Genomic DNA, 26364 nt, shown 5'->3' with positions numbered 1-26364 from the left:
AGCAAATGGAGAGCTGCAGAACCAGTGTCTACAGGAAAGGCATACACACTGGCCAGATACTCAACCACAGGAGTAATCATCCCAACACCCACAAACGGAGTTGCATTAGGACATTACTTAAACAAGCCACAAAATACTGCAGCACCCAGGAACTACGAGAAGCCAAGGAAAAACACCTATACAATGTATTCAGGACGAATGAGTACCCGATAAGTGCAGTCCACTGATTCCTACACAACAGACCTAAACAAGAAGACACAACATGCCAGAGACGTTCGTCACCCTGCCATACATTCAAGACATCTTGGAGATGACGACCAGACTACTCCTAGACAGCATGGTAGCCCACAAACTTAGCACCACACTGAAACAACTCCTGATGAATGTAAAGGACCCTGTACCAACAGCCAGCAGAACGAACATCATATACAAAGAACACTGTAAGGAGTGCAACAAACATTACATTGGATAGATTGACAGGAAACAAGCCGCCAGGATACATGAGCACCCACTAGCCTCCAAAATATATGACCAACTATCACTGGTATCCAAATGAAGTGGGACACCAGTTTGACTGGAACAATACATCCATCTTGGGACAGGCTAAATGCATGGGAATTCCTAGAGGCCTGGCATTCAAACCGGAACTCTATCAATAAACACATTGATTTGGACCCCATTTACTAACCTCTAAGAAAAAGAACCAGAAGTGATATCACCCACCATGACAGACCAGGACATATAAATAGCAAGCAGGACACAACACCAGTGCTTCAACGGAGGCTCCCTGATTATGATACCTAGCATGGTGATGGAATGTCTGAGGAGAAATCTACCAGCTCAGTGAGCAAAGCTACAACCTGAGCTACAAATCTTCTCTAAAATTGCAAATAAAAAATGGGATAGTGACAAAAGAGATCACAGAAATAACTTATAACCTGATAAAGATGTCAGTCAAGCAAACCCAACAGATACCTCTACTCATATAATCCTTGTATGAGCCTGGGTTCTCAACCAAGCATACACTGCCAACCTGTTGGATAACAATACTAAGTCAACAATGAGACAGTTAATAGCAAGCAGACCTGAATATTTCAAGGACAGTGATTCTGAGAAGAGATTTCCTTTTACCATGAGCGACTGGGATGTTGACCAACCCCTCACTGTGTTGATAATGCAAAACTGAAACTTCAAATTTGTCAACCTTAGGTGACATTTGTATCAAAAAGATTATTTCTGTAGTTAGACAAAACTGATAATGTGAACTCTAAGAAATTACTCCAAGTATATATGTTTGTTTATTGTTATTTTGGATGGTTTAATTTAACATAAGGTACTTGGTTTAGAAGAGAGAAATGATATATTGTGTATTGTAATGTGGATCTTTTTACTACTGATGCCCCATGTCCCTGATATGTTAAGCTTGGCTGTGGATGTAAGGAAACATATACAAAGTTGTAGAAAGAGCTGGAAGCCAGAATGGAAGTAACATGTCAAGTTTTTCAAGCACTGTGAAAAACAATACTGAGAGAAACATAGATGTAAGTGTTATTTTTGTTTGGCTCGGGGATCTAAGATGTGCAAAAGATGATGCAGAAGGGCTACTTGCTTTTTGGATATATTGACTTGCATTGACATAGACTGTTGAGACATGCAATCTGATTCTCAAAATTCCAAGATTTTTAAGGCTTGCTGATCATTAAGCTTTGATAATCACATAAGATCCAATTTCAAACAATATACTTTACAATGCATCTTAGATGATGCAGCCCACTATCCACACTTGCAGTACTTTTGTTGGATGCTTTTCTAAACTGCAATCTGCCATGAAGCATATCAATGATGCTAAAGACGGTCCAAGGGCAGTCAGAGATTCTCCTGCAGGTGCTCAGTCTGCTGTTCTTAGAGATTTAATGGGCTTGGAAATTAATTAGAGAAAACCATACAGCATGTCTTTACTGATCTCATTGTCATCATTAGTACTGCTGGCATGCCAATCAGCAATCATTGTCATGCTATCACCCAATAGCAAGGGCATATCTGGAATGAATATGAGTGATGCTGCTTTTAAGTCATTAGCACATCCAGAATCTAATAACAGCCCCCATTGGAAACACAAAGTGGAAAAATTGCTTCTTTAGTTTCCTGTACTTAAAAGTGAGATTCATGAAAGTCATCTGTGACTCATGAATAACAATTAATCATTCACACAACTTGAACCATTATACAAACCCCATGAGATGAGTTTATTGTTATTACTTCAATCCACTCATTCATCTTTATATCATAATTTTGACTCATATGTCTTCTGTTGTACCTTTGTTGTCTTTTTTTTCAATTTACTTCTTTAACTCACAAACAACCATAGTTTTACTGTGGAATGGCTTCATTCTTAATGGCTGCTCTTCAATATATCTTGATCATTCTCAATTAGGTAAAGGCTGCAATTGGCTACTTGTGTTTTCAATTCCCAACGATCATAATTTCTAGGTTTAATTATTAATGAACTAATTAATAGTTATATATATCAAAGCCAAGAAAAATCCTGTGATGACAAAATCCTTTGTTAACTTTGAAAGATTGTTGTTGTCAAGGACATGTTGTCACAGATTGAAGAAGACAGCACTGGTACAATTGACACAGTGCTGTCTTTTTCATCAGTGGTAGCTTGCTGTGCCATGAGAGAAATGTTTTAAATACTTCAGAGCCGAAGCAGGTGATGTAGGGAATATTCAAATATCCTGGAGGAGGTTCATGGAATACCTTCATCCTGGTGAAGTTCAAGGACAGGCCAAGTGTTTTTCTTATTTCATTCACTGTCAGGCCAGCATTTACTGACCATCCCTAATTGACCAGAGGGCAGTTAATAATCAACCACATAGCAGTGGGTCTGGAGTCACTTACCTGGTAGACCAGACCAGACCAGGTAAGTGCAGCAGATTTCCTTCCATGTAGGATATTAGTGAACAAGATGGGTTTTTTTTCAACAATTGTTAACATTTTCATGGTCATCATTAGACTCTTAATTCCAAATTTTTATTGAATTCAATTTCCATTTGTCATGGTGAGGTTTGCATTATGCTGTGTGGATTTATTTTCCCAAGCTGTTTTATTGATTTTTGATTGAGGGATATCAGCAAGAACTTTAAAATAGAACCATAGGATCCTTAATATCCACTTGAATTGTTAGATTCTCATTTCTCATCCACCTCTGAGAGTACTGAACCACACCGCCTGCATTGTGGCATCAACCTGGATTTATTTTGTTTGTATTTGTGGGAGCCTGCTAAGCAAAATGTTCGCAAAAAGAGCATTAATTTGTTCAAAAGCTTTATAAGGCTATAATGGCATAGTTGATGAAAGCACAATTTTTAAGGATGTTTTAGACATCCAGCTGCCAAAGAAGCACAATCAATGACAGTGCCTCTGGTTAAAGCAGGAGGGTGCACTCTTGCAAGGGTAAACAGCCAAGCTGCATAGGGAAAAGGATCCAGGAGGCCTGCCAATGTATATCCATCACTTATGAATACATGAATGCTATTGGGTCACAAACACACTACAAAAAAGGTGCCTCCTGAAGTAAGCGAAATTAATGTATGGAACAAAATGTGATTCAAATATCAATACATTTTTAAAATTATGATTTTGTGGCACATTTTCAAAGTTATTCGTTAAAAATGTAAAAGGCAGGTGGGTTATTTATGGGTCCATATGAGGTGAGTGGCAACAGAGTTAAATCAACAAACGTGTAAATCATGGAGATACGCTTTTCCTAACCTGTGTACTCCAACTGAACTTGCATAAGTGTATTAGTTCAATTATATGTCATGCATGTCATTGTTTTGTATTCCAACTAATCCACTTACAAGACAAGACTGGATTTACTTTTTGTAAAATTCTAATATGTAACAGAATTCAACTGCTGTCCATAGAACCAATACCTCTCATAATGTGGATAATTTGAAATAGCTTTTATTTCCCTATGCTTACAGCAACAACAGGAAATCAAATTTGATTGAAACTTGTTCACAGCATCATGTTTATGCAACCATGATCTTAAATGGTTTAGTCACTGAACAAAGCAAGGCTGCTTCCATTAGCAGAAGGATTGACAACCAGAGGTCACAGCTTAAAGCTAATTGGCAAAATAATAATAAATAATCAATTATTGTGGTCTGAAATAGGCAATCTCTGGGCATGATGAAAGCAAATTCAGGATCTGGTTATCAAACTTGACATATCAAGTGATAATTAGATCACCTTCATCACATACCTGATACATTTAACTGTGCAATTATTGCAGGGAGCATTAACGATATGAAACAGCTTTTGACATTGAAGACTATGAGATTACAGTGATATAACACAATTCTGTTGGTTGTGTATCCAAGACCAATTGAAGGCAGAATCAGCAACAGATAGTGGACTGCAAAAAGAAATCAGACGATAAAAACTAAGTGGCCTCACAAAATGGGGGAAGAACTTGTCCCTTACTATAGAGTACATTATGTCTTTGCCGAACTGGATCACATTGCAGAACTCAAGGGATTATCACAAAACCTCAAAGGCAGTTTGTCCATGAAGGACATTTGGGTATTGTTAAGATGGAATGCCAATGCTATGAAGTAATCTAGTCACCAGCAATACTGAGTTATGTTTTAAGGAAAATGATCTCTATTAAAAGGTTCATCACTTCAGGCTGAAGAAATCCTAATTTCTGCCAGTTTCAGCTATGTTCACAATGGCTGCACCTTATGCTTTTCATTCTCAATGTATTCCAAGTACATTAAGAATGGAAATATTTTATGCCCAGCACTGGCATGAAGGTGGTACAGATCTATTATATTTTAAAAGCTACAATTTGAGAGTTTGGTGAAAGTATCGTATCTGATATTCACCTACCTTTCTTGTGTATTGAAATATTCCCCTGTCTCAAGAGGGAACAAGTGTACCTTCCAGATAAATGTTGATGGAGATCCACATTGGAGATTAATGTGTCAAATTAAAGCACATGGGATTAGGGTAGTGTATTGAGATGGATGTGAAACTGGTTAGCAGACAGGGAAAAAAGCAGTAAGAATAAATGGTCTTTTTTCCAAAAGAGGCAGTGACTAGAGAGGTACTGCAAGGATCAGAATATATTCACAGAATATATTAATGACTTAGATGAAGGAACTAAATTCAATATCTACAAATGTGTAGCTGAATGTGTTGGATGGGATGGTGAACTGTGAGGAAAATGCAGAGATGTTTCAATGTTAGTTGGCTAAGTTGAGTGGGATAAAGAGAGGACTGCAGACACTGGAGATCAGAGTCAAAATGTGTGAAGCTGGAAAAGCACAGCCAGTTGGGCAGCATTCTAGGAACAGGAGAGTTGTTTCGAGCATAAGCTCTTCATCAGGAATGTGATGTTGACTCTCCTGCTCCTTTGATGCTGCCTGACTGGCTGTGCTTTTCCAGCGCCACCCATTTTGAAGCTGAATGAGTGAGCAAAACAGACAGCAGGTGCTGCATAACATGGATAAATGTGAGGTTATTCACTTTGGGAGCAAAAAAACAGGAAGGCAGATTATTATCTAAATGCCTATAAATTCAGAGACAGGAATGTGCAACAAGATCTGGGTGTCCTTTTACACCAATCACTGAAGGTAAATATGCAGATCGCCAAGTTGGTCTTCATAGTGAGAGGATTTGACTACACAGCAGGGACATCTTGGGGCAGTTATACAGGGACTTGGTGAGGCCATACCTAGAATATTGTGTGCAGCTTTGGTTTCCTTATCTGGGGAAGGATGCTCTTGCTATAGAGGGAGTGCAGTAAAGATTTAGCAGACTGATTCTTGGAATGTCAGGATTCACTTATGAGGAGTGGTTGATTCGGTTAGGATTATATTTGCTGAACTTAGAAGAATGCGATTGGTCTCATAGCAACCTATAAAGTTCTAACAGGACGTGACAGTGTAGATGTAGAATGTTCCTAATAATAGAGAAGTCCAGAACCAGGGGTCACAGATTTGACATAAAGGCAGGGCCCTTAGGAGCATTGATTTACAGAGGAATCTTTGTGTGTAAGTCCATAGATCATTGAAAGTGGCAATATAAGGTGCTAAAGGTGTACACTGCACTTGTATTCATCATCAAGGCATTGACTATAGAAGTTGGCAAGTCATGTTGCAGCTATATGCCATTTTACTTAGGCTACATTTGGAGTATTGTGTGCAGTTCTGGTTGCCACACTGTAGGAAGGATATGAAGGCATTGGAGAGGGTGCAAAGGATGTTGACTAGATTTGAGTATATCAGCTATAAGGAGAGGTTGGACAAACCTGAATTGTTTTGACTCGAACATCAGAGGTTAAGGTATGAGGGATGACCTAATAGAGGTATATAAAATTATGAAGGGCATGGATGGGGTGAATAGACAAGGTCTTTTTCCCTGGGTAGCGGAGTCCAAAACTAGAGGGCATTGGTTTAGGATGAGAGGGTAAGATTTAAAAGGTACCTAAGGGGCAACCTTTTCATGCATGTATAGAATGAGCTGCCAGAGGAAGTAAATTACAACATTTTAAAAGGCATCTGAATGGGTATATGAATAGGAAGGATTAAGAGGGATATAGGTCAGATACTGACAAATGGGACTAGATTTATCTAGGAAATCTGGTTGCTATGGCCAAGTTGAACCGAAAGGGTCGGTTTCTGTGCTGTACATCTCTATGACTCTAGATGGGATTAGTTTGGAATAGCATCATGATCATCACAGACATGGTGGACCTAAGAGCATGTTCCTGTACTTCACTGTTCTATGAACGGTCACATAGGCATGGGAAACCATTCTTGCCCCTATTTAAGAATAACAGCAGGAACTATACAGACAGAATTCCATCAGAGGGTCCATGAAACCTATCAAAAGCCACAAGTCAATGAAGTAGTCTTACTGCAGTAACCTGAAAGGGGAAAAAGTGACATTCATCTGAAGCCTACTCAAATGTCAGGTTCACCTGAGGTACTAACTTCCAAGCGGATTAACTTAAGCCATTGCAGTTGCTGAGAAATCTCTGGTTTTCCCGAATCTAACTCCAACTAAAGCATTGCCTCAACTAATAAACATCAGGCCTGCACCAGAAGAGAAACCACAATAAAAATATTTTATTTGTATAATTATTACTATTTTCATCTGTATCTAATTTTGGAAGTGTGTGAGATCAAGTGAGTCAGAAATCAGGTTTTTGTCAACTTCTAGGCCAAATGCATGAGAAATAAAATAAACTTTTTAAATAAAAAAGAAATTGACTCAATTTTAAATACCTAGAAGCAATCACTCAAAGGCAAGAAAATGTACACATTGACATGCAAAAAACTTGACTGTGATGAAATCAAACCAAGTACCTAAGATTTGCTCATGACAACATAAGTGTTAAGAACTGTAGTACCACAGTTTTTCATTTTGATATATGGGTAATTACCCAAATTATGTCTTGATGAGCTGATAACAAGAAAATACAAATTGCAATTAGAGATTCAGGCATTTTGCATCTACCCCAAACAGACTGGGTAGTGAAGTGAATTAACTTAATTTTAAACTCAGGATGTGAAAAGAGTGCTCTGGGGCCTTTCACTTTTTTTATGGTCAAAAATAGATGCATGGAATTTCACAGATAAAAATAACTTTTAAAAAAATATTCAATATTAATTTCTGATCTCTACTGATGTTGAAAGAATGAACAGTAACCACTTTACACCTAATAAAGGCAAAGTAAAGTTTTGTACCATAACTATCTAGTGATCTATTGGCAGACTGTCCAATGTAGTTTTAATACAAAGTTCGTGAAATTAAGGTAAAGTTGGATCCTCATTTTGTATATGCAACAGATGTATTAAAGGGTCAAAATTATTCTGCTCCCTAAATTCTATTTGGGAACAGAACAGGAATAAAATAATTCCAAGACAAATTATTCAAACAAGAGGACAGAAAGATTGATTTGAACTCTGAAGGCATCAATCCTACAGTAATTAAGTAAACTGGAAGCACAGTGCTGGCAATTGGATCATTCTGCCACTGGCATTGACAATTAGGGATGCAGATGACTTCCTGGGTTCATCTGAAGCAGAAATTGTTAGAATAACCTTCAGGTAAAAGAAAGTTTGTGAGAAAATGAGTTTAATTTTCAATATGCACAGTGTACTCCATAGCTAAATTAATTAAAAGTGACTACACAAAATACAGCATTCACTTTAATTAATTCTCCCAGGGGTTGGAAATATATTTTTGGTATCAGGCCAGAAAAAGGTTGAAAATCATATCTAGAAAAATTATATCTGGATAAAATATGCAACAAGGTAGAGGAGTCACATGGTGGTTGATACAAATCAAACACAAACTGTTTAAGGGCAGGTCAGTGTCGAAATATTTTTAAATTTCTCAGCTCCTCAGAGCATATGTTAGATCAATTTCCTGAGCAGCAGGTAGTAAATGTAGTTTGTAATTGTTAGATTAAAATTTTAAATAATTATTCTTTGAACGATGACACTACTGTATGTCAGCAAATGACATGTTCAATTAATTATATCCTATAGAACTCTCAATTCGAAGTGTATGTTGCATGTCATCTCAGCTGGTAAGTAAATCAATTGTGCAGATTAGAAATTTTAATTAATGAACAGGTCGCTTCATAATTTCATAATTTATGAAGGACAAATTATGTCAACATAATCCACGGATGTTTGTCTTCATTACTTTAATTGTAGTCTAATAAAAGTAGGGAAATGTCCTGATGAGAAAGGTTAATCCAGAACAATGTTTCTGATGTAATTAGCTTACTCTTACAAACAACAAAAGTAAAGAAAATCAATTGTATTAGTTAGAGAACTGGAGATACCCTGTCAATGATAATCTGTGCCATTGGTTTCTGGTTTTGATATCTCTCTTTAGTTGCATTGTCAGTGAATAGTTTTTAAAAACATTGTCCTGGGGTTGCCAATGACTAGTCAGTTGTTTCTGCAGCGTATCTAAGAATTGCACATAGGTACTCTGCAGAATCCCTGAAGTAACAGATTCCAAAAGAATTACCTCAGAAATTGAATATTCCACGAGGCAATTCCCCAATGCATGGAACCCTTTCTAAATCATATTAGACAATAGAATCCCTACAGTGTGGAAATGGCCCATTTGGCCCATTGAATCCACACCAACTCTCAAAGAAGCATCCCACCCAGACCCACTCCATCACTGTATCTCCTATGCCTAATCCACCTAGCCTGCACGTCCCTGGATACTATGGGCAATTTAACATGGCCACTCATCTAACCTGCACATCCTTCGACTGTGAGGAAACTGGAGCATCCGGCAGAAACCCATGCAGACGTAGGGAGAATTTGTAAACTCCACACAGACAGTCACCCTAGGCTCAAATTGCACACAGGTCCCTGGTGCTGTGCTAACCACAGAGCCACCATACTGCCTAATATAAATATCCATTTAAATCAGAGGATTCAGAGGGTGTGACTACAATTCAAGAATAGTTCTCAGGAAATGTTAAGCTCTTAAAAACCCAATGTAACTCATGGGGTAACAATTTAACTGACCACCCCCCCCCCCCCCCCCCCCCCCACACCCCCCCCCCCCCCACCCAACCTACCGCCCACCCCCAGCTGTACCTCCCTTATAAACCCCAGATCCAAAGGTCCAAAGGTGATACTCTCCTTTATGCCAGGACCCTATTTCCAAACCACCCTGCCCTGACCTGGATTCAAACTCCTCCTTCCCATTCCTAGATGTGACACCCCACTTATAATGCAGCTGAACCCAACCCTCCCACCAGACATGATACTCCACTTTCTCCACTAGGACCTGACCCTCTTTGCCCCACACACCCCTGCTGTGGAGCTGACACCCTTCCCCAGTCTCTCCCAGGATATAATTCCCCCTTCTCTCACCACTGGACTCGACTCCCACCTCCCGTACAGAGGACCAGACCTCCCCACTCCCATATGCTTACACATGCCAACTGTATTATGACATTGAAATGTAATGATGAGGTCAGTTAAGCTTCAAATAGTTTCAACTGACCTGCAATGATTTATTTACGTCTGGTAGATGGACTGCCAATTTTGGCAGCTGCCTATCTCTCTGCACTTGATGATCCGCTCAGGAGTGAGAGGAAAGCCCAGACGTGAACAAGGCAGATGAACTATTTTAAATGTCCTTCCCCGAAATTCCAAAATCTCATCTTTCGGAAGCATGTAGTATTTAGCTCTGTGACAGATTTTCTCTACTTACAATATTCTGAAGCACCTTGCAATATTTTACCATGTTTATTTAGTTACATTTACACTTCACCTACATAACAGGTCAGAACAGATGTATCTTTGACCTGTTTATTTTTCTTTTAAATATAGAGAACTGTTTTGTTGCTTCATGTTCTACACTTTGCCAAGACATGCAATGTTATTAATTTCCATGAACATTTAGAGTGAAGGAATGAATTGTCAGTTTTAATGAAAAATATGGCCCATTATTTCTTTGAAGGTTGTGACCCGGGAAATGGGGGATCAGAATGAATTCCACATTGTGGCAATTCTGCTGAGGCAAAGTTAAGCCTATAGAGGTAATGGTCAATGAATATGTAGAAAAAACTCTAAGGTAAGCTTGCATTATTACTGTGACTTGAGTATGCTGGAATTCTGTTAGGAATCAGTGCAACATGGAACATGCTACTCTGTGGCTTTACCATCAAGTACAGCCCATCAATAGATGGTATTTAACAGTAACCTAGAAGTGTGAACTGATGCTTGTATGAAAACTTAAAGAACAAACATTTGAACATTTTACAATACAGTAGCAGTGGTGAAGATATCAATTTAAGATGCATGGTGTATTGCTTTGAGGAATTTGAAGAACCACAAGGGGTTTTCAGTGAATAGCAGGCAAGGTTGAAGAACTCTAAGGCACAAAACTCTGAGAAGCTTTCAATTATTCAATAATTTGAAGAAACACCTGTAGTAGTTCAAGACTTAACCGAAGCGACATAAAATGAAGTATACTCTCAAGTGGCAGCATGTCAGTGTGAACTCAGCAATCCCAAAGAACTTCAGTGGTGTTTGTGAACTTTTGTAAGTACTTGGATGAGAGTTGTGGAAGATGTCCGTCTGCAGATGTAGAAAAGTCTCAGGTCTCCATTTGAAGCAGCAACAAATCAAGGTCAGTTCTTTCTTAAATACTCTAGGCCCCATCGTTGACAAAACTCTTATCTGGCAAAATGTTTCTGAAATCTTAACAGATCTTCAGTCAGTTCTACCAACTTTCAATGCTCATTTTAGTTTTGAGAAACTTGTTAGAGAATGCATCAGGTTCAAATATGGGCCCAGCAGCTTGTTACATTCTATTAAGAAATGATATAATGTGCTAATTTCATGCAAAGTCACAGCATTTGGAGGTGCACTTGTTCAAATTCTTGATGGCATACTCCTTGATTAATTGCAATCTGAGTAAAGTCCAGTGATAGGCCAGTGAATGAAGTAGGCTGGGCAAAAAACGTAACTCCAGGAGGAATGATTTGACGCAAATGTGAGACTGAGTTCAAGCCCATATGGTGGCTAGGTCCAAAGATGTCCACTGTACCTAGCAAGCAGCCCACCTAAAATAAGGAAAAGGCAGGAACCACCATTCTGTAGTGTCATTATTATGGTGTAAGATTGTTCGGTAGTTCACATTTAATGCCTTTACTGTCACAAATTCAACAATTTAACAATCAAAATTCATCTCTAGAGATTAAATCAAAAAGACTACCTCTAGAAAGAAGGAGAATCCAGCAAGAAGACAGGGAAGTTAAATACTTCCTTGGTCAATTTGGTCCAACTGCAGAAAATGATGATGTGGCCCAGAACCATTGGTCAGTTGTTTTAAAAATTAGGTAATTTCTCTTAATTCAATGGTCACTATCCTGCTTTACACTGTACAATGTCAACTATCAGACATTAAAATTCAAACCCTGGCAAGTATAACTTTTTGTTTTTGGTCAATACTCTGCTTAGGAAATTTGGCCAAAAGGACTCTCACCAACTTTTACAGATGCACCATAGTAAGCATACAATCCAGGTGCATAATGGCCTTGTATGGCAGCTACTCTAAGAAACTACAGAAAGTTGTGTGCACAGCCCAGAACATCATGGACTCCATTTACACTTCTTGTTGCTGCAGAAAGGCTAGCGACATCATCAAAGATCCATCCCACCCTGGTAATGCTGAGCAGAAGGTACAGAAATTTGAATACACGCACAAACGGGTACAAGCACAGCTTCTTCCCTGCTGATACTAGACTGATGACTGGACTTTCTAACTTCATATCATGTTTATCTTGCTTCATAATCTATGCAGTGTAACCTGTACACCTCATTGTGTCTAAGCGCCCTATGATCTGTATGTCCTGCCTGCACTAGTCACACACACTGCTTTTCACTGTACTTTGACTCGTGACTGCAATAAATTAAATCATATCAAAAACATACTTAAATTGAGAAGCAAATTTGTAAAGCTATCTCAGTTAACTGTCAGAGTAATATCATGGTTATGTAGAGGAATTTAACTTTCTGAACAGACAGGGACTGTCATAGTGTTAAGGATTTGGATGGAGAGGACTTAGTTAAGTGTGTACAAGAAAAGATTCTTATTCATGTGGATTCACCTACTAGAGAAGGAGCAAAACTTGACACACTCCAGGGAAATAAGGCAAGGCAAGTGATGAGCTGTCAGTAGGGGAGCATTTTGGAGCAAGTGTTCATAATTCCATTAGTTTTAAAATTGTTACAGAAAAAGGTAGGCCAGATCTAAAAGGTAGAGTTCTAAATTGGAGGAAGGCCAATTTTGACAGTATGAGACAAGAACTTCCAAAAGTTGATGGGGATGAATATTCACAGGTAGAGGGTGGCTGGAAAATGGGAAGTCTTCAAAAATTAGATAACGGGATCCATGGAAAGTATGTCCCTGTTGGGTGAAGGACAAGGCCGGTAGATGTAGGGAATGCTTGATGACTAGAGAAATTGAGGGTCTGGCTAAGAAAAAGAAGAAAGCATATGTTGGGTATAGACAGCAGGGACCAAGAGAATCCCATGAGGATTTTAAGGATAGTAGGAATATACTTAAAAGGGAAATAAGGAGGGCAAAAAGGGGACATGAGTTAACTTTGTCAAGGAGAAGTTAAGGAGAATCCAAAGGGATTCTGCAAATACATTAAGGACAAAAGAGTAACTAGAGATAGAATAGGACCCCTTAAAGATCAACAAGACCACCTATGTGTGGAATTGCAAGAAATGGGTGAGATACAAAACAAGTATTTTGCATCAGTTTACTGTGGAGAAGGATATGGAAGCTAGAAACATGGAAAATAAATAGCAATATCTTGATAAGTGTCCATATTACAGAAAAGGAGATGTTGGATGTCTTAAACACATAAAGGTGGATAAATCTCCACAACCAGAACAGATGGATCCTAGAACTCTGTCACAAACTAGGGAAGTGATTGTTGAGCCACTTGCTGAGATATTTGTATCACTGATAGCCTCGGCTGAGGTGCTGGAAGACTGGAGGTTGGCTAATGTGGTGCCACTATTTAAGAAAGGTGATAAGGAAAAGTCAAGGAACTATAGACCGGTGAGCCTGACATCAGAGGTGGGCAAGTTATTGGAGGGGATCTTGAGGGATAGGATTTACCTGTATTTGGAAAGGTAAGAACTGATTAGGGCTAGTTAAACATGGCTTTGTGTGTGGGAAATCATGTCTCACTAACTTAGAATCCTTAGGATCCCTGAAGTGTGGAAATGGGCCCTTCAGCCCAACAAGTCCACACCTACCCTCTGAAGAGTATCCCACCCAAACCCAAACCCCACTATTCTATATTTACCCCAATTAGTGCACCTAACCTACACATCCCTGAACACTATGGGCAATTTAGCATGGCTGATTCACCTAACCTGCATATCTTTGGACTGTGGGAGGAAACCGGAGCACCCAGAGGAAACCCATGCAGACATAGGGAGAATGTGCAAACTCCACACAGACAATTGCCCAAGGCTGGAATCAAACCCAAGTGCCTGGCGCTGTGAGGCAGCAGTGATAACTACAACTTGATTGAATTTTTTTGAAGTGATGAAGAGTTCTGATAAAGGCAGAGCAGTGGATGTTGACTACTTGGACATCATTAAGGTGACAGCGTTCCACGTGGTAGACTGGTTAACAAGGTTAGATAATATGGAATACAGAGAGAACTAGCCATTTGGATACAGTACTGGCTCAAACGTAGAAGACAGAGGGCGGTAGTGGATGATTACTTTTCAGACTGTGACCAGTGGTAGCTGCAGAGATCGGTGCAGGGTCCAGTGCTTTTTGTCATTTTATATAAATGATTTGGATGTGAATATAAGAGGTCTGGTTTGTACATTTGCAGATTACACCGAAATTGGTGATGTAGTGGTTCCATTGTTCAAAAAGGGTAGTAGAGACAACCCTGGTAATTACAGACTAGTGAGTCTCACTTCAGTTGTTGGTAAAGTGTTGGAAAAGGTTATAAGAGATAGGATTTATAACCATCTAGAAAAGAATAATTTGATCAGGGACAGTCAGCACGGTTTTGTGAAGGGTAAGTCGTGCCGAACGAATCTTATTGACTTTTTTGACAAAGTGACTAAACAGGTAGATGAGAGTAAACCGGTTGATGTGGTGTATATGGATTTCAGCAAGATGTTCGATAAGGTTCCCCACAGTTGGCTATTATACAAAATGCGGAGGAATGGGATTGTGGGAGACATAATAGTTCGGATCAGTATTACGCTTGCTGAAAGAAAACAGAGGGTTGTAGTTGATGGAACATGTTCATCTTGGTGTCCAGTTACTAGCGACGTACCGCAGGGGTCGGTGTTGGGTCCACTGCTGTTTGTCATTTTTATAAATGTTCTGGGCGACACGGTGGCACAGTGGTTAGCACTGCTGCCTCACAGCGCCAGAGACCTGGGTTCAATTCCCGCCTCAGGCGACTCTCTGTGTGGAGTTTGCACATTCTCCCCGTGTCTGTGTGGGTTTCCTCCGGGTGCTCTGGTTTCCTCCCACACTCCAAAGATGTGCAGTTCAGGTGAATTGGCCATGCTAAATTGCCCGTAGTGTTAGGTAAGGGGTAAATGTAGGGGTATGGGTGGGTTGCGCTTCGGCGGGGCGGTGTGGACTTGTTGGGCCGAAGGGCCTGTTTCCACACTGTAAGTAATCTAATCTAATCTAATCTAAATGACCTGGATGAGGGTTTAGAAGGGTGGGTTAGTAAATTTGTGGATGACATTAAGGTTGGTGGAGTTGTGGATAGTGATGAAGGATATAGTAGTTGCAGAGAGACAAAGATAGGAAGCAGAGCTGGGCTGAGAGGTGGCAAATGGAGTTTAATGTGGACAAGTGTGAGGTGATACACTTTGGACGTAGTAATCAGAATACAAAGTACTGGGCTAATGGGAGTGCAGATGAGCAGAGAGATCTCTGTGTCCATGTACACTGATCCCTGAAAGTTGCCACCCAGATTGACAGGGTTGTTAAGAAGGCATACAGTGTTTGGCCTTTACTAATAGAGGGATTGAGTTCCAGAACCATGAGGTTATGCTGCAGCTGTACAAAGCTCTGGTATGGCCACACTTGGAGTATTGTATACAGTTCTGGTCACCGCATTATAAGAAGGATGTGGAAGCTTTGGAAAGGGTGCAGAGGAGATTTACTAGGATGTTGCCTGGTATGGAAGGAATGTCTTACAAGGAAAGACTGAGGGCCTTGAGGCTGTTCTCGTTAGAGAGAAGAAGGTTGAGAGGTGACTTATTAGAGACATACAAGATCATTAGAGGGTTAGATAGGGTGGACAGGGAGAGCCTTTTTCCAAATATGGGAACGGCAAACACGAGGGGACACAACTTTAAAGTGAGGGGAGATAGGTATAAGACAGATGTCAGAGGTAGTTTCTTTACTTAGAGTAGTAAGGGTATGGAATGCTTTGCCAGCAACGGTTGTAGATTCGCCAAATTTAAGTGCATTTAAGTCGTCATTGGACAGGGATATGGATGTACATGGAATAGTGTAGGTGGGATGGGCTTCAGATTAGTATGACAGGGTGGCACAACATTGAGGGCCAAAGGGCCTGTACTGCGCTGTAATGTTCTATGTTCTAGTGGATAACGAAGAAAGTTACCTCAGAGTACAATGAGACCTTGATCAGTTGGGCCGATGGACAAAGAAAGTGGCAGATGGAGCTCAATATACAGAGGAACCTCGATTATCCAAATACCAATTATCTGAACATCGGATTATCCGAAGGAGATCTCGAGGTCCCGCTAGAAACATTACATCAAAGATGTGTTTCCAACAGTGATTGCATCTTTTGTTTATGGCGATTAAACAGGCACCCTCTCCAAATGACTGACCTCCCGCCCTCTCTCTCTCCCCACACTTTCCCTGGAGTTCTAAAGAGGGGTATACCTTAAACCCCCACCCTTCCCCAGATAATCTCTCTAACATTGTCCTGTACAGGGCAAACGTGGAACCTCTCAAAAAGTTGTTTGCGCGCTAGTTGGAGACACACTACAAAGGCAGCAGCAGTCTTGTTGTTGGTGTCCAGTCTGGCTGCCCTGGAGAGGGGGTGGGGTGGGGGTTTGGACGGGGTTTGGGGGGGTTGGGAGCAGATGGGGTTTGAGGGGACGGGGGGGCAGGAGCTCATGTGCTACAAACTGCTGCAGTCTCCTGAACGGGGAGCAGACTTTAAAAACTCTGAGCCCCAGAGGAAAGACATTTAATCAATTAACTGAATAATCAATTATCTGAACGAAATAGTGCCTGCCCCTCTTGTTCACATAATTGAGGTTCCCCTGTAGATAAATGTGAGGTGCTGCATTTTGGAAAGCAAATCACGGCAGGACTTATACACTTAATGATCATGTCTTAGGGAGTGTTGCCAAACAAAGAGACCTTCAAGTGTAGGTTCATAATTCCTTGTAAGTGGAGTTACAGGTAGACAGGGTAGTGAAGAAGGCGTTTGATTTGCTTGTCTTTATTGGTCAGTGCATTGAGTATAGGAGTTGGGAGGTCATGTTGTAGCTGTACAGGACATTGCTTAGGCAACTTTTGGAATTCAGTCATGGTCTCTCTGCCATAGGAAAGATGTTGTGTAACTTGAAATGGTTTAGAAAAGATGCTGCTAGGGTTGGAGTGTTTGGGCTATAGGGAGAGACTAAATAGGCTGGGGCTGTTTTGCTGGAGCATTGAAAGCTGAAGGGTGACCTTACAAAGGTTTTATAAAACCATGGAATAGCATGGATTGGTTGAAGAGTCGAGGTATTTTCCCCAGGGTAGAGGAGTCTAAATCTAGAGGGCATAGGTTTCGTGTGAGGGGGCAAGATTTAAAAGTGACTGAAGGGGCAACCTTTTCACACAGAGGGTGGTGCGTGCATGGAATGAACTGCCAGAGAAGTTGTACAGGTTGGTACAATTACAACATTTAAAAAGTGTCTGGATGGGTACATGAATAGGAAACATTTAGAGGGATATAGGACAAATGTTGGCAAGATAAGGATATCAGTTGGCATGAACAAATTGGACCAAAGGGTCTGTTTCCATGCTGTACATCTCTATGACTCTCTGACTTTATAATTCACTTTCAATTGTAAGTGATTAAGAACCCTATCAATGTCTTACCAAATTCGAGCAAATCTTTGTTGAGTTGGCAAGAATACATCCAAATAGGTCTTCTACAATAGCTACCAGATGTTCCAGCCAAAGGTATTCTATACCAAGGTGAGGACAATGTTCTACTTTTAAAGTAGTTTTCTGGAAAGATGGAAATAATGAGCTATCATTTGAAGAAATTGGAAGCTAACGTGTGAAGAATTCCTACAGCTTTACTACAGTTATGTTCATTCTCTTTGACAATCCTGATACATAAAAATAATGTTCTCTGTTTTAATGAGAAAACAAGAATTTTCCAACTTTGCCAGTGTTCCAGAGATAGTGTCCAATGTGATAATGCTAAAGTTCCTCACATCTCATCTTTTTCCTGTGAAGTTTTGTGATAACCTCAAGTGCACCCTCGACAAGCCTGATTATAAATTCTCCAGTGCACGCCACAATCTCCGAAGAGAAGCTTATTGATTCCTCAGTCTTTGTGTGAGTCTTTTGTAAAAGTGAATTTACACTGTGAAGATGTCCAATGTTTCACTCCACAGTTCATCATTGAGAATTTGGAGCAACAATCTCAAAATATTATGCTCCTGCTAATGCAGTTAAATAGGATACTCCTTAGTGCTTCACCATACATGTTTTTCATTGTTAGAGTTTCTCATCACCACAAATTATTCTGAAAGAGATACAAGTAATCTGCACCAAATTAACCAGAAGTGATACCCTCTGAATGAACACCCACCTGACTTTATGCTAACGTGGCAGCACACTGCTCTGCAGTTCTTTCAGTGTTGTGAGCTTTGGGATACTGTTCCTTGTCCCACTCTAGTCATTTCAGCAGTCGAATGTAGAGGTCAGACCAGTCTTCAGGCCAACAAACCACTATGGAACTTTGAATGACCATATCAAAGAAGTCGTAGTGGTAAGGAATTCTATAATTAGACGTACAGATAGCATTCCATGTGAGCAGGATTGAGTCCCACATGGGGTGTTGCCTGTCTGGTGTTAAGATAAGGAACATCTTGAGCTGGCTTAAAAGGATGTTGGAGTGGGAGGGGTGGATCCACTTGCTGTGATCCATATTGGGACCAAGAATATAGGCTGGAGGTCCTGCTTGAGAAATATCAGGAATTAGGAGCACAAGAAAGCAACAGGGCCTCAAGGGTTTTAATCTCTTGATTATTCCAGAGCCATGTGCAAATTGGCATAGAGATAAGAAACTTAGGGAAGAGAACACGTGCATAAAGGAGTGGTGCGGGAAAGAGACGTTCCATTCTGTGGGGCACTGGCATCAGTATTGTGTCAGTACTGTACTTTTGAGACGGGCTTCACCTGCACCAATCTGGGACTGACATCTGAGTTGAAAGGCAAGATAAGATAGTCACGAGGACTTCAAATTCATTAAAGTATGAGAGGGCTCAGGAGAGTTTGGTAAAGTTTCCAAAACAAGTAATTGAACAGAGAAGTATGGAAAGGCTTAGGAATCTAACTTCAGGCACAGCAGATAAGAGGACAAATATGAATAGAGGGGCAATCAATGCAAGATTGGGGGTTGTTGTATTTAAGTGCAATCAATATACGAAACACGGTAAATATGACCTTGTAGTGCAGATTGAAATTAATGGCTACAGTGGTATGGGCATCTCAGAGATGTGACTGCAAAGGGATCAGGTCTGGGAACTAAATATCAAAAGATTCATTTCCTCTTGAAAGGGCAGGCAGATGGACAAAGGAAGCAGGGTTCCCTAGTTAGTAAGAAATGAAATTAAATCGACAGCAGGATGGAAGGCATAGTGTCTGTGCTGGTAGCGTTGAGGAATTGTAAAGGGAAAAATACCCTAAAGGGAGGTATGTGCAGTCCCCAGTAGTAGTCAGGATGTGGGGCAGAAAACGCATCAGGAGTTAGAAAAGGCATCTAAGAATGGCCCTATTACAATAATCATGGGGGACTTCAATGTGCAGGTGAACTGGAAAAATCAGATCTTATGGTAGATCCAAAGAAAAGGAATTCATGGCATGTCTGTTGGAGCGGTTTCTGGTTAAGCCAGCTGTAGAACAGGCAATTCTGGATTTGGTGATGTTTGATAAGGCAGACTCCATTATGGAGCTAAAGGTGAAGGAACCCTTATGTGGCAGTGACCATTGTATGATAGAATTCATCTTGCAGTTTGAAGGGGAGAAGCTGGAATCAGCTCTAATGTTATTGTAGTTAAGTAAAAGTAATTACAAAGATATGAGGAAGGAGCTGGCCAGAGTTGATTGGAAGGGGAGCCAAGCAGGGAAGACAATAGAGCAGCAATGGCAGGAGTTCTGGGGATAAATTCAGAGACACAGCATAAATTTATCCTGAGAAAGAAAAACCTAACGAAGGAAGAATAAGGCAAATGTGGCAGATGAGAAGCCAGAGACCGCATTAAAGCAAAAGATAATGCATAAAGTATGGTGAAGATTAGTGAGAAGCTAGAAGTTGGCAGATGTTTAAGAACAGCAGAGGACAAACAAAAATATGATAAATAGGGAGGGTGGGGTGGGAATGGTGAAATATGAGGTAAGCTAGCTCTTGATAGAGAATTGCACAAGTTTTGTTTAGATATGTAAGAGGTATGAGAGAGGGAGAGTGGATGTTGGACTGCTGGAAAATGAGCTTGGAGTAGTAGTAATGGGTTACAAAGAAATGGCGGAGAAACTGATTAGGTACTTTGCATCAGACTTCATGACAGAAAATACCATTTGGATACAAAATCTTAAAGAAAGTCAGGGGATATCACTAAGGAAAGATTAGTGGGGAAGCTGAAGGGTCTGAATATGGATACATCACTTGGACCAGATGGACTACAGCCCAGAGTTCTGAAGAAGACAGCTGAGGAGCTTCTGAAGACATTGGTGGTCATCTTTCAGGAATCACTGGAGTCAGGGAGCATCCCAGAAGACTGGAAAAGAGGTTATAAAATCATTAGGGACGTGAATAGGTACAGGGGCCCTGACTGTAGCATTGGAGTAGCCTCAGCTCTTGAGAGGCTGAATAGTCTGGGGCATTTCCCTCTAAGGCTGCAGGATAACTTTATCAAGGTTTATAAAATCGTGAGGGACATGGATAGGGTAAACAGACAAGGTCTTTTTCCTAGGGTGGGGGTGTTCAAAACTAGAGGGCATGGGCTTAGAGTGAGAGAGGAAAGATTTAGAAGGGATCTGAGTGGCAATTTATTCATGCAGAGGGTGGTCTGTGTATGGAATGAGCTGCCAGAGGAAGTGGTGGATGTGGGTAGAATTACAACATTTAAAAGGCATTTGGATGATTATATGAATAAGAAGGGTTTTGACTGACATGGACTAAATGCTGGCAAATGGGACTAGATTAGATTGGGATGTCTGGTTGGTGTGGACGAGTTGGACCGAAGCGTCTGTTTCAGAGCTGAATGACTCTATGACGCTATCAAGTAGAACCACAAGATCTCTACAATGCTTGTACCTGCAAACACAAACTTTTAGGGAGATAGTCAGGTTGGCAATACGTTTAGACATAAGTAAAATACTTCTTCGAGTTAATTGTCACAGTTAATGATTTTAAGAAAACACTTTTTGTTAATAATCTTGGAACTGAATTTTCTTACTACAACAAGAGTATTATACTGTAATTAGGCTCTGTTACTCTACGAGTCATAATAAGTGTCAATGCTTAATTTACTCTCCAAAGTAGCAAATGTGCATGTTTTATTATTATTATCCATAACAAATTCCAATAAACTCAAAAAGAACACATATAAACATATTCTTTAAACAAGTAGAAACATGAAATACCAACTGACCTCCTGTGCAGACTTAGAATCATAGAGATCTATGGCATGGAAACAAACCCTTGGGTCCAAATCATCCATACCAGCCAGATATCCTCAATAAATATAGTCCCATTTGCAAGCATTTGGCCCATATCCCTCTAACCCTTCCTATTCAAATACCCATCTGGATGCCTTTTAAATATTATAATTGTACTAGCCTCTACCATTTCCTCTGCCAGCTCATTCCATACACGCACCACCCTCTGTGTGGAAAAAGTTGCCCCTTAGGTTTCTTTTATATCTTTCCCCTCTCACCCTAAACCTATGCCGTCTAGTTCTGGACTCCTCCACTCTAGGGAAAAGACCTGGTCTATTTACTCTATTCATGTCCCTCATGATTTTATAAACCTCTGTAAGGTCACCCAGGGAAAATTGCCCCAGCCTGTTCAGCCCCTCCCCATAGCTCAAGCCCTCCAACCCTGGCAACATCCTTGTAAATCTTATCTGAACACTTTCAAGGTTCACAACATCTTTCATATAGTAGGGAGACCAGAAATGCACACAGTATTCCAAAGTGGCCTAAGCGATGTCCTGTACAGCCACAACATGACCTCTCAACTCTATCCCTTTAATCTCACACACACACGCACTCTCATGATGAGTTTGAAAGAATAGGCAAAAAGATAACCACACTATTTTTATTTTACAGCATGGAAAGAGACCCTTCAATCAAACTAGTCCATGCCAACCAGATATCCTAAATTAGATCATAGAATTCCTACAGTGTGGAAACAGGCCTTTTGGTCCAACAAGTCCACACTGACCATTTGAGCAGTATCCCACCCAAACCCATTCCCCTATCAATTACTGTACATTTACCCCTAACTAACACATCCCTGAACACTATGGGCAATTCACCTAATCTGCACATCTTTGAATTGTGGGAGGAATCTGGAGCACCCAGAGGAAACCCACATAGACACAAGGAGAATGTGCAATCTCCACACAGTCACCTGAGGCTGGAATTGAACCTGGGTCCCTTAAGCTGTGAGGCAGCAGTGCTAACCACTGTGCTGCCCTCTATGACTCTATGATTTAACCTAATCTAGTCCCATCTGCCAGCACTTGGCCCATATCCCTCTAAACCCTTCCTATTCATATACCCATCCAGATGCCTCTTAAATGTTGTAATTGAACCAGCCTCCATCACTTTCTCTGGCAGCTCATTCCATACACACACCACCCTCTGAGTGAAGAAATTGTCCCTTGGATCTCTTTTAACCCCAGGGTAGAGATCTTGTTTATTTATTCTATCCATGCTCCTCATGATTTTATCAAGGCTTCAAATTTAGAAGATAGAACAAGTTAATGTCTCACAATTTCTTCTGATTTCATGTCAATGAGATCCTGTTGCTGTCACTTCCAGAGTGATTGAAGACCCTCTGTTTGGGGTGGAAAGTAAGTTGGAGCTAGGTTTTTGGATTGAATTAACTGTTCAGCTTTCAGCATTTATGAAGAGATCAGAGATTTCTGGAACTTGCTCTGCTTCCCATAAAATGCTTAACTGAGATATCTCTTCAGCTGGATTTCTTTTAAGGTTTTATCTATTACTCACTGAGAAGGAGTGGGGGGGGAGCGTGTAGAGAGAGAAAGATAGCATTGCTTCTCTTTTGCAAGCTTCTCCACAAGTGCCACGTCTAAGTGTTTACTGAAAAGCAACTTTAGTTCAAAGGCTGTTGCTAGACAACCCAGATCCAATAATTAAGTCATAAACCTATTTTTTATCTCTTCTTGAAGTCTGCTGTAAATGTCAGCTCTGTATGATGCACAGAACATGCACATATGAAAGGCCCTTTATGCAATCATAAGGCAATGAAAAGCAGCAAATGCAGTCTCTGGAAGTCTGCCTGGAGTTTCAGCCACAAGTATGATAATGAAATGGTGAGTTGGAGGCGGGGGTTGGGACGGGCGAAAGCTACAAGAGAAGGCTGGGACTGACAGAGAGGAGCACCCTCTACCTGGCGGTGTCACCTTGGATGTGACTGCTTTGTTGTGCTTGCTGCATCCCCTCCCTCCAGCTGCTGTCCTGCCTGAGGAGTGTCTCTTTCCAGAGACAGTAGGCTATGCCTCGGGGCTGGGGCACCCCGTTTGTGTTCCTGCTGCTATTCTTCACCATCTAATCATCCAGTTTCCAAGCATGCCATAGCAGCCCTGGGCCCGGACTCAGTCCCTTGGTTCTGGGAAGAGACCACCCCCAGTAGTTGGTGAAGGAGCAGTGGCTAAGGTGGTACTGTTGGACTGGGGAAGCTTCCTCTTCATCAGCTCCAACCTCCATCTTGTCCTCAACCCACTCCAAGCCACAATCTTTATCCTCCACCGCCTTCCCTGGCCTCGTTCTAAGAGCCTCCACATCTATCTGTAGATTGCCGGCCAGTGGAATGGGCAGCAATGTCAGCAGTACATGTGCATAGAACATAGAACATAGAAGAATACAGCGCAGAACAGGCCCTTCGGCCCTCGATGTTGCGCCGATCAAAGCCCACCTAACCTACACTAACCCACCATCCTCCATATACCTATCCAATGCCCGCTTAAATACCCATAAAGAGGGAGAGTCCACTACTGCTACTGGCAGGGCATTCCATGAACTTACGACTCGCTGAGTGAAGAACCTACCCCTAACATCAGTCCTATATCTACCCCCCTTAATTTAAAGCTATGCCCCCTTGTAATAGCTGACTCCATACGTGGAAAAAGGTTCTCACTATCAACCCTATCTAACCCCCTAATCATCTTGTACACCTCTATCAAGTCACCCCTAAACCTTCTTTTCTCCAATGAAAACAACCCCAAGTGCCTTAGCCTTTCCTCATAGGATCTTCCTACCATACCAGGCAACATCCTGGTAAACTTCCTCTGCACCCGTTCCAGTGCCTCCACATCCTTCCTATAGTATGGCGACCAAAACTGCACACAATATTCCAGATGCGGTCGCACCAGAGTCTTATACAACTGCAGCATGACCTCAGGACTCCGGAACTCAATTCCTCTACCAATAAAAGCCAGTACGCCATATGCCTTCTTCACTGCACTATTTACCTGGATGGCAACTTTCAGGGATCTGCGTACATGGACACCAAGATCCCTCTGCTCTTCCACACTACCAAGTATCTGACCATTAGCCCAGTACCCCATCTTTTTATTACTCTTACCAAAGTGAATCACCTCACACTTAGCTACATTGAACTCCATTTGCCACCTTTCTGCCCAGCTCTGCAGCTTCTCTATATCCCGCTGTAACCTGCCATATCCTTCCTCACTGTCTACAACTCCACCGACTTTCGTATCACCGCAAACTTGCTCACCCAACCTTCTAACCCTTCTAACCCTTCCTCCAGGTCATTTACAGTTGCAATGTCCTCAGTGGAGGTGATCTCTACTTTACTTGCTCTCCCATCATTGTGCACAGAACACAGCAGTGCCAGCGCTGGGTCTGCAGACACTTATGTTGACATCAGTGGCACATCAATGGATACTTGAATAGCCTGTTATGGGCATCTGAATTCACAGCCTCCATTTCTGCATGTGTGGGGCTCATTTCATATTGTAGATAATCAGTCCACTTAAAAAGATTTCTGGAAAAACTTTGTTACAAAGGCAGTTGATTTCTGTAAATAATTGGATGAATTACCTTTGTTTGGACTTCTTAACTTTTTGTTTCCAGGAAATCACATGATACATCCCCCTTCAACTTAGAAATATCCACACAGTTTTGTATCACAGTTTCTCAGAGTCTATAAATATACATTCTCTTCTCATGTATTCTTTAGAAGATGCTTTGAAGATGTTGAGATAGTGTTTGATGAATATGTAAGTGAATCTCCGAGGGAAACTGTGACATAACTGATGCAGTAGTACCTGCTCATGCTGCTAAGACAAACCTCTACAGCACAAAGCTTGCTGCTGTGTAGCCTTACCAATGTGTACAGTCCTTCAGTAACCATGGTGTAACAATAACCTAGAGTCTAGCTTGGAATTTTACAAAGATCCAAAGAATACACATTACAACATGTTACAGCATGGTCCATGTGTGCAAGTTGGATGGATATCCCTAGCATACAGCAAGTTTAAAGACTAGACCAAGCGCTGTTTGACAGCAATGCAAGTTGCTCGGTTGTATGTTGATGTAAAATGGGTTGGCAAGGCAAGGCAATGCTAAGCAAGGCAAGATTGCTATGAGCATCCGGGTAGGTGCTTTGTGTGCAGTGCTGAAACAGGAAATGTGTCCTTGAACAGTTGCCTAGTTCAGTGTGCAAGTCGGGCGTATGCCCCTGTGTACAGACAATCTCTGCTGTACCCATTTCCATGCTAGTTTCTGGTGTGTTTCCAGAGTGCACTATCAGTGAATAATAGAAGTACCAGAATGGGTTAGTTGGTTCTCAGTGTCAATGTCCATGGAAGATGAGTGCATGGAGTGCCATGGAGTGTGCCTGAGTTGTTGCCTGGTGCCCAACGTGTTGGCTGTTTGGAGCAAGCAACAAGCTGGATCCATCAGCCACACATTCTGGTTTCTATGTCATGTTTACTCAATAGCGAGCAAGTTTGGTGAGAAAGGAGGCTGAATATTAATGAGGTGAGTTGTGGCATTATCAAGTATTTAACAAGCATTAATTCATGTCAATAGGCACCTCATCACTGCCTGGAGAGAATCTCATCAAGACTGTTGTGAAAAACATACAAGGTGAAGCAAGATGGTCTTGATGTCAAGGTGGGTCTGACTGCACTTGTTGCCCAATTCTGCTGCACATCTCACTATAGACCCTGATGAGGTTTCCATCCTATCATGTAATTTTCTGAAAGCTGCTTGTCCCTGAAAGGTTTAGACTTTCCAAATTAGGGT

The sequence above is a fragment of the Chiloscyllium punctatum genome, chromosome 2 (assembly GCF_047496795.1).
Source record: "Chiloscyllium punctatum isolate Juve2018m chromosome 2, sChiPun1.3, whole genome shotgun sequence".
Lineage (NCBI taxonomy): Eukaryota > Metazoa > Chordata > Chondrichthyes > Orectolobiformes > Hemiscylliidae > Chiloscyllium > Chiloscyllium punctatum.
This window is presented reverse-complemented; position numbering follows the sequence as displayed.